Below are 9,424 nucleotides of genomic sequence, written 5' to 3' on the forward strand. Positions count from 1 at the left end.
TTTTAGCATCTCAAACCAGAATGGTCATCTTATTGTGATCCTTTTGGCTTCAAAATTCTCAAAAACAGCTACCCGGAGGTGCAGTCAGTCAAGAGCTTGCAGTGATTCCTAGTGTAGAGAACACTATCTATACTATCGGTTTATTCTTTCTGATTGGTTTGGATTTTTAATTTATTTTTGTTTTGTGCGTAGGACCAGATTTTTTGTCTTGTATTTTCAGAATTTACTGTCTTCTTGATATCCTGCTGATGGACACGTTTCGGGAAGCTAAAACTTCATCAGATCATTTTTATAGTAAAGATTAAGACGTGTCTATGGAAAACGGAACGATTTGAAGATATTGATGACGAAGTACTCAATCGCATTCTTGCTGGCCTAATAGGTAAGATGGTAACTTTTTCTCTTCCTTCTCCTTCCGAGAACTTTTCACTTAATGCGCTTTTCATTTTTAGCATCTCAAAGCAGAATGGTCATCTTATTTTGATCCTTTTGGCTTCAAAATTCTCAAAAACAGCTACCCGGAGGTGCAGTCAGTCAAGAGCTTGCAGTGATTCCTAGTGTAGAGAACACTATCTATACTATCGGTTTATTCTTTCTGATTGGTTTGGATTTTTAATTTATTTTTGTTTTGTGCGTAGGACCAGATTTTTTGTCTTGTATTTTCAGAATTTACTGTCTTCTTGATATCCTGCTGATGGACACGTTTCGGGAAGCTAAAACTTCATCAGATCATTTTTATGGTAAAGATTAAGACGTGTCTATGGAAAACGGAACGATTTGAAGATATTAATGACGAAAGTCTTTGGCCCACGAGCGGCTGTAGAGTAAATCGCTTATGCGTTCTGATGAGGTTTCACTTGGCCTAGAATTACCCTAAGTTTAATTTCACTTTTCTCACTATCAACCGTTTGAGTGCTGAAGAGTTTTCTTATATATGCTAAGAGTGCGGAATGAAATGCGTACAACACTACTAACCAACTACTAACCAACTACTACTAACTACTACCTACCAACCACTAACCAACCTATACTAACCAACAGCAGTGTCTCCGCATTTTTGGTTCAAAACAAGATTTCCGCATTTTTGGCACATCCGCACTCAAACGGTTAAACGGAATTTTTCAAGAAAGCTAATTTTTAATTACCGAATTTTTGTTAGTGAGTCAATTTTTTGGGATTAAATTTTTTAGTGTTAACCCATTTTAAGTCAACAGAATTCGATTCTATGAGAAAGAAATAAACCTAGTGTTGATTGAAGCAGGTATAAACTAGTTTTTATTATTTTGCAATGTATGGAAGCACTAATCGTCAAGGTAAGAAAACTCTGTGTAAAAATATGTAGTTACATTTAAAACTTGTTATATTTAAGTTTTTAGCATAATATTGAAAGACTAAAATTATTAAATCGTAAATTATTCAATTAAAATTATTCAATTAATCTTGTAACGAAATTATTCAAAGTCATTTAAATTGTGTAACTTTATTTTAAGTCTATTTCTGATGGATTTTTATCTCTCAGTATATTTAAAGATCTTATTTCAATTATCTTTTTAAATTAGCAGATTATTAAAATTGTTTAGGATTATTTTTAAGTATGGATTTAGTTTCTTCTGATCGTTTCGTTTCTAAATTTATATGTACGGGACAACACTTTCTTAATAACGAAATGCTTTTATTTGAAAATCAAATTTAATATTAGAAAATATAAATAATGAAGTATAAAATTGCAAAAAATAAAAACTTTTAGAACCTGTGCTTATATACTGTTCAAAATCTTGGGCTACATCAAAATTGTCTGATTATCTCCATTGATTTATCATTTTTGTTTTGTGCATAGATACTGCTTTTGTGTGTTGTATTTTTCAGAATTTACTGTCTTCATGATATCCTGCTGATGGACACTTTTCGGGAAGCTAAAACTTCATCAGATCATTTTTATGGCAAAGATTAAGACGTGTCTATGGAAAACGGAACGATTTGAAGATATTAATGACGAAGTACTCAATCGCATTCTTGCTGGCCTAATAGGTAAGATGGTAACTTCTTCTCTTCCTTCTCCTTCCGAGAACTTTTCACTTAATGCGCTTTTCATTTTTAGCATCTCAAAGCAGAATGGTCATCTTATTGTGATCCTTTTGGCTTCAAAATTCTCAAAAACAGCTACCCGGAGGTGTAGTCAGTCAAGAGCTTGCAGCGATTCTTAGTGTAGAGAACACTATCTATACTATCGGTTTATTCTTTCTGATTGGGTTATATTTTTAAATTTATTTTTGTTTTGTGCGTAGGACCAGATTTTTTGTCTTGTATTTTCAGAATTTACTGTCTTCTTGATATCCTGCTGATGGACACGTTTCGGGAAGCTAAAACTTCATCAGATCATTTTTATAGTAAAGATTAAGACGTGTCTATGGAAAACGGAACGATTTGAAGATATTAATGACGAAGTACTCATTCGCATTCTTGCTGGCCTAATAGGTAAGATGGTAACTTTTTCTCTTCCTTCTCCTTCCGAGAACTTTTCACTTAATGCGCTTTTCATTTTTAGCATCTCAAACCAGAATGGTCATCTTATTGTGATCCTTTTGGCTTCAAAATTCTCAAAAACAGCTACCCGGAGGTGCAGTCAGTCAAGAGCTTGCTGTGATTCCTAGTGTAGAGAACACTATCTATACTATCGGTTTATTCTTTCTGATTGGTTTGGATTTTTAATTTATTTTTGTTTTGTGCGTAGGACCAGATTTTTTGTCTTGTATTTTCAGAATTTACTGTCTTCTTGATATCCTGCTGATGGACACGTTTCGGGAAGCTAAAACTTCATCAGATCATTTTTATAGTAAAGATTAAGACGTGTCTATGGAAAACGGAACGATTTGAAGATATTAATGACGAAGTACTCATTCGCATTCTTGCTGGCCTAAAAGGTAAGATGGTAACTTTTTCTCTTCCTTCTCCTTCCGAGAACTTTTCACTTAATGCGCTTTTCATTTTTAGCATCTCAAACCAGAATGGTCATCTTATTGTGATCCTTTTGGCTTCATAATTCTCAAAAACAGCTACCCGGAGGTGCAGTCAGTCAAGAGCTTGCAGTGATTCCTAGTGTAGAGAACACTATCTATACTATCGGTTTATTCTTTCTGATTGGTTTGGATTTTTAATTTATTTTTGTTTTGTGCGTAGGACCAGATTTTTTGTCTTGTATTTTCAGAATTTACTGTCTTCTTGATATCCTGCTGATGGACACGTTTCGGGAAGCTAAAACTTCATCAGATCATTTTTATAGTAAAGATTAAGACGTGTCTATGGAAAACGGAACGATTTGAAGATATTAATGACGAAGTACTCATTCGCATTCTTGCTGGCCTAATAGGTAAGATGGTAACTTTTTCTCTTCCTTCTCCTTCCGAGAACTTTTCACTTAATGCGCTTTTCATTTTTAGCATCTCAAACCAGAATGGTCATCTTATTGTGATCCTTTTGGCTTCAAAATTCTCAACAAGCTACCCGGAGGTGCAGTCAGTCAAGAGCTTGCAGTGATTCCTAGTGTAGAGAACACTATCTATACTATCGGTTTATTCTTTCTGATTGGTTTGGATTTTTAATTTATTTTTGTTTTGTGCGTAGGACCAGATTTTTTGTCTTGTATTTTCAGAATTTACTGTCTTCTTGATATCCTGTTGATGGACACGTTTCGGGAAGCTAAAACTTCATCAGATCATTTTTATAGTAAAGATTAAGACGTGTCTATGGAAAACGGAACGATTTGAAGATATTAATGACGAAGTACTCATTCGCATTCTTGCTGGCCTAATAGGTAAGATGGTAACTTTTTCTCTTCCTTCTCCTTCCGAGAACTTTTCACTTAATGCGCTTTTCATTTTTAGCATCTCAAACCAGAATGGTCATCTTATTGTGATCCTTTTGGCTTCAAAATTCTCAAAAACAGCTACCCGGAGGTGCAGTCAGTCAAGAGCTTGCAGTGATTCCTAGTGTAGAGAACACTATCTATACTATCGGTTTATTCTTTCTGATTGGTTTGGATTTTTAATTTATTTTTGTTTTGTGCGTAGGACCAGATTTTTTGTCTTGTATTTTCAGAATTTACTGTCTTCTTGATATCCTGCTGATGGACACGTTTCGGGAAGCTAAAACTTCATCAGATCATTTTTATAGTAAAGATTAAGACGTGTCTATGGAAAACGGAACGATTTGAAGATATTAATGACGAAGTACTCATTCGCATTCTTGCTGGCCTAATAGGTAAGATGGTAACTTTTTCTCTTCCTTCTCCTTCCGAGAACTTTTCACTTAATGCGCTTTTCATTTTTAGCATCTCAAACCAGAATGGTCATCTTATTGTGATCCTTTTGGCTTCAAAATTCTCAAAAACAGCTACCCGGAGGTGCAGTCAGTCAAGAGCTTGCAGTGATTCCTAGTGTAGAGAACACTATCTATACTATCGGTTTATTCTTTCTGATTGGTTTGGATTTTTAATTTATTTTTGTTTTGTGCGTAGGACCAGATTTTTTGTCTTGTATTTTCAGAATTTACTGTCTTCTTGATATCCTGCTGATGGACACGTTTCGGGAAGCTAAAACTTCATCAGATCATTTTTATAGTAAAGATTAAGACGTGTCTATGGAAAACGGAACGATTTGAAGATATTGATGACGAAGTACTCAATCGCATTCTTGCTGGCCTAATAGGTAAGATGGTAACTTTTTCTCTTCCTTCTCCTTCCGAGAACTTTTCACTTAATACGCTTTTCATTTTTAGCATCTCAAAGCAGAATGGTCATCTTATTGTGATCCTTTTGGCTTCAAAATTCTCAAAAACAGCTACCCGGAGGTGCAGTCAGTCAAGAGCTTGCAGTGATTCCTAGTGTAGAGAACACTATCTATACTATCGGTTTATTCTTTCTGATTGGTTTGGATTTTTAATTTATTTTTGTTTTGTGCGTAGGACCAGATTTTTTGTCTTGTATTTTCAGAATTTACTGTCTTCTTGATATCCTGCTGATGGACACGTTTCGGGAAGCTAAAACTTCATCAGATCATTTTTATGGTAAAGATTAAGACGTGTCTATGGAAAACGGAACGATTTGAAGATATTAATGACGAAAGTCTTTGGCCCACGAGCGGCTGTAGAGTAAATCGCTTATGCGTTCTGATGAGGTTTCACTTGGCCTAGAATTACCCTAAGTTTAATTTCACTTTTCTCACTATCAACCGTTTGAGTGCTGAAGAGTTTTCTTATATATGCTAAGAGTGCGGAATGAAATGCGTACAACACTACTAACCAACTACTACTAACTACTACCTACCAACCACTAACCAACCTATACTAACCAACAGCAGTGTCTCCGCATTTTTGGTTCAAAACAAGATTTCCGCATTTTTGGCACATCCGCACTCAAACGGTTAAACGGAATTTTTCAAGAAAGCTAATTTTTAATTACCGAATTTTTGTTAGTGAGTCAATTTTTTGGGATTAAATTTTTTAGTGTTAACCCATTTTAAGTCAACAGAATTCGATTCTATGAGAAAGAAATAAACCTAGTGTTGATTGAAGCAGGTATAAACTAGTTTTTATTATTTTGCAATGTATGGAAGCACTAATCGTCAAGGTAAGAAAACTCTGTGTAAAAATATGTAGTTACATTTAAAACTTGTTATATTTAAGTTTTTAGCATAATATTGAAAGACTAAAATTATTAAATCGTAAATTATTCAATTAAAATTATTCAATTAATCTTGTAACGAAATTATTCAAAGTCATTTAAATTGTGTAACTTTATTTTAAATCTATTTCTGATGGATTTTTATCTCTCAGTATATTTAAAGATCTTATTTCAATTATCTTTTTAAATTTGCAGATTATTAAAATTGTTTAGGATTATTTTTAAGTATGGATTTAGTTTCTTCTGATCGTTTCGTTTCTAAATTAAAACTCAACTGGAACTCTTAATTGATTGTTTGCATTCTTTTGTCATTTCTTAAAATTAACTCTAAGAAATCTTCTGTAATTGGCAAAAGCATTCAAAATTGAATGAAAATTAAAGCACAAAAGGAAAATTAATGTATAAAAACGCCAACGTAGCGTTTTCTCACTGTACAATAATATATATGTTTGATGATAACATTTAAAGGTACTTAAATCTGGTTTAAATTTCAAACTTTTAAAGTTAATTGAGTATTTTTTTTTTCGAAGCTGGTTTAAATATTGGTTTATTTTACCTTATTGCTTTAGTTTGTTTAATTTCTCCTTTTGTTTTTGTGCATAGATACTGCTTGTGTGTGTTGTATTTTTCAGAATTGACTGTATTCTTGATATGCGGCTGATGGACACGTTTTGGGAAGCTACAACTGCACAAGCTTCGGAAAAAAGAATTAGTGCAGCTTTTCATGCAGTTTTCTATCTCGAGAACTGAATGACGTCTTCCGACAAAAGAACTTGTTTCCTTGCTGGTCTAATAGGTGAGACGATAACCTTCATTTTTTTCTCTTATCCAAAGCCTTCTCTATGTAAACTGAATCTTATTTTGCAAAAATTGAATATTGATAATTTTTCAGATTCATGAGTTTGTGATATCCAGATAAAAGAGCTTCTCGAAGTTGTTCTGCAGTCTTTACCAAATGGGAAAAGAACAGTTTCGGTTTTACCCTCCCAATGAGGTGGCTCAAGTTAAGACTCGCCAGAATCTGCTGCTGTTGACGTATAACGTGTACTAGCACAGAAAACAGTGCTGACATAAAATGACCTTAGTGGTAGACTGATAGTGGGTTAAAATCCCCACATCGTCGGGCTAACCGTGGGAGGTTTTCATGGTTTTCCTCTCCATGTAACGCAAATGCGGGTTAGTTGCAACAAAGTCCTCCATGAAGGCTAGTTTGATCCAGGTGTTCCCTTGTCACTTGAGAAAAATTATGTTTATCACATTTTTATGTCAAATTGAATAGTTTAAAACAACCCTTCAGATTAACTGCTCTCAGTCACCAAAGCTTTTATTGTCCCTGTCTTTTGCTTTGTTCCTTCAGCAATGTTTTTCAAACTTAGCATTTTATTTACTGTAATATATTTCTATTCTATGTAATATGTTCTGCTCTATGTAATCTATTCTATATAATATTTATATTGATCATAAGAGTTATAGCTGTGAGAAAAAGTTGAAAAGTTGTATTCGAAATGTGTTTTTTCTGTAGTTTGCCGCTTCAAATTTATCCAATTTAAATTGGTAGCGCATTTTGATAGGGTGTTGTATTGTATAATTTTGATATCGTGTATTTGATAGTGTTATATATTTGCTATTGGATTATTGAAGTTCAATTTTGTAATTTGTGTTAAACTTTTTACATAATGTACAGATTAAATTTTTATTTCTGCTGTAATATTACAAATTAGTTACAAATAAAAGTGTTATACTTGCAATTTAGTTTTTGATTATTTTTTGTTTGACTATCTTTTTTCTAGGATTCATTTAAGATTTAGATTGAAATTTCACGATAAGGGAACATAATTAAACTAATGTTATTGTTTTCAGATTTAAAAAAAAAAGTACATATGGGCAAAAAGTACATATGGGCAATCTGTTTCAACGCTGTAAGGTGAGCAAAATAAATGATATCAAATTGAGTTTTTTGTTCTAGATCGAATTTCCACGAAGTGAGTGCAAATCTTAATTGTTCGAAAGAATGACTTCAATATTTAAGTTTCCGATTCAGTAAGATTCAATTCAGATGATTAATAATTGGTTTTTTTCAGCATCTTTAATTTTATGAGTTGCTGTATAAAATACAGTCGGACTTCTATTGAACGAACTTCGATTTTACGAATTTCTTTATTTTACGAATTTTTCGAGGAGCATTTTCGAAATTTCTTCGTAAAATAACTTGGATAAATTCACTCCGGAATTTTTCAACTTTTCTTTGCGATCCACCTCCCCCTATTTCCCAAAACATTTCAAACTTGTTAAAAGCATTTTACGAATGAAATGACCTTGAATTGTTTTTCGTAGCCACTTCACTTTTAGAAAAAGCAGTAAAATCTCTCTCCCTACTCTCTGTTTGCATTTCTAAAGAAAAACTCGGATAAAATGAACGGATTTTATCAGTAGCAATTAAACTTAAGAGCGCGTGTGGTAATGTATGTTTAAAATTATTCTTATAATAAATGCAGCTATAATTTTATGCATAAATTTAGTTTTTTTTTTAAGCTGAAAATGTATATAACATGATAGAGTAACACTGGATAATGTTTTGCTTTATTCTTGCTTTCCTTTCAGATTTTAAGATTTGTAAAATAAAGAGTAGATACTAGTTTACAAGATAAAAGTGCATTAATTGATGTTTTAATTGTCCAGTGTTTATGAATTTAAAACCTGTTTTGTGTTGCTTAAGTATTTTAAAAGGTGATTTTGGATTTAATGAATTTTCCATTACGGACTTATTATTGGGATTTGGTGACTTCGTTAAATAGAGGTCCGATTGTATTTTTATTTACGAAAATCATTAATATTTCTATTTACGAGTTGATGCATAAAAATTTCTATTATAAGAAAAAGAATAATCATGCTTAATAAATAATATGCACAGTACAAAGTTAGTACAGTACAAAGTAAGTTTTTTTTTTTCATTCACATTCTTCATGAACAAATTTTAAGAATTTCTCTTTTTGAGAAAGTAGCAGCATTGTAAAATTACGGCTAAAAGAGCATTCGATTTTGAGAGAACTTTTAAAAATAAAGGGCAAATAATATCTTTCAAATGCACATACTTTTTTTTTGTTTTTAATTATGAAACATATCTTAATAATTAATGCTTTCATTTTAGTTATCCATCTTTAGTAATTTTTTTTTACTTTATTCTAAGAAATCATATTTTTAACTAAAGTATCTTTTTAGCATATTTACATAAATAGGCATTTAATTTTTGTTCTTAAATGTCTGTGTAAAAATACGCTTAAATGTTACTACAATAGATGGCACCAAAAGATTCTTTAAAAACTTTTTTTACACTTTTTATTTTTAATAATTAGTGCTGCCATCTGTTAGAAAAATAGATCTGCTAGAAATTCAAAATGATTTCCATTCTCACTAGTGATTAAAATACTTTTTCTCAACCTATAATTTGTTTTATAATTTCATTACATGATACAATTATGCAACTTTTGGATATTTCAATGATATAATTTTAAATTGATAGTTGCAGTTTAATTGTATAAGCAATATCTATGAAAACTGTTTAATTTATTTTTTTCAAATCTAGCAAGTTTTAAAGTTGAATTTTTGATAGTTGACATTTTTGATTCCGTTAAATGGCTCAGAATTAATTAGAATGATTACTTTACATAACAATTCTAATTAAGTTTTTTTTTTCTAAACTTTGCGACTTTTCTTTTCAAAGTAAAAAGATTGTAAGGAAGATTTTAC

At 31.9% G+C, this 9,424-nt stretch overlaps 1 long non-coding RNA gene across 3 annotated transcripts; it reads left to right on the forward strand.

Annotated features, from left to right (window-relative positions):
- Positions 1-9: 9 nt before the first annotated feature.
- On the forward strand, positions 10-7,424 carry LOC147808317 (uncharacterized). 3 transcript variants are annotated; one of them, XR_015434852.1, is made up of 10 exons: positions 10-382; positions 453-2,028; positions 2,099-2,475; positions 2,546-2,921; positions 2,992-3,367; positions 3,438-3,811; positions 3,882-4,257; positions 4,328-4,703; positions 4,774-6,473; positions 6,570-7,424. It is a non-coding gene; the product is annotated as an uncharacterized LOC147808317 (long non-coding RNA). The 3 variants fall into 3 exon arrangements; XR_015434850.1 differs by having other exon boundaries at positions 453-2,475; XR_015434851.1 differs by lacking the exon at positions 4,328-4,703 and having other exon boundaries at positions 453-2,475.
- Positions 7,425-9,424: the final 2,000 nt, after the last annotated feature.

The sequence above is a fragment of the Parasteatoda tepidariorum genome, chromosome 6 (genome assembly GCF_982258835.1).
Source record: "Parasteatoda tepidariorum strain Cologne lab strain chromosome 6, Ptep-v5.0, whole genome shotgun sequence".
Taxonomy (NCBI): domain Eukaryota; kingdom Metazoa; phylum Arthropoda; class Arachnida; order Araneae; family Theridiidae; genus Parasteatoda; species Parasteatoda tepidariorum.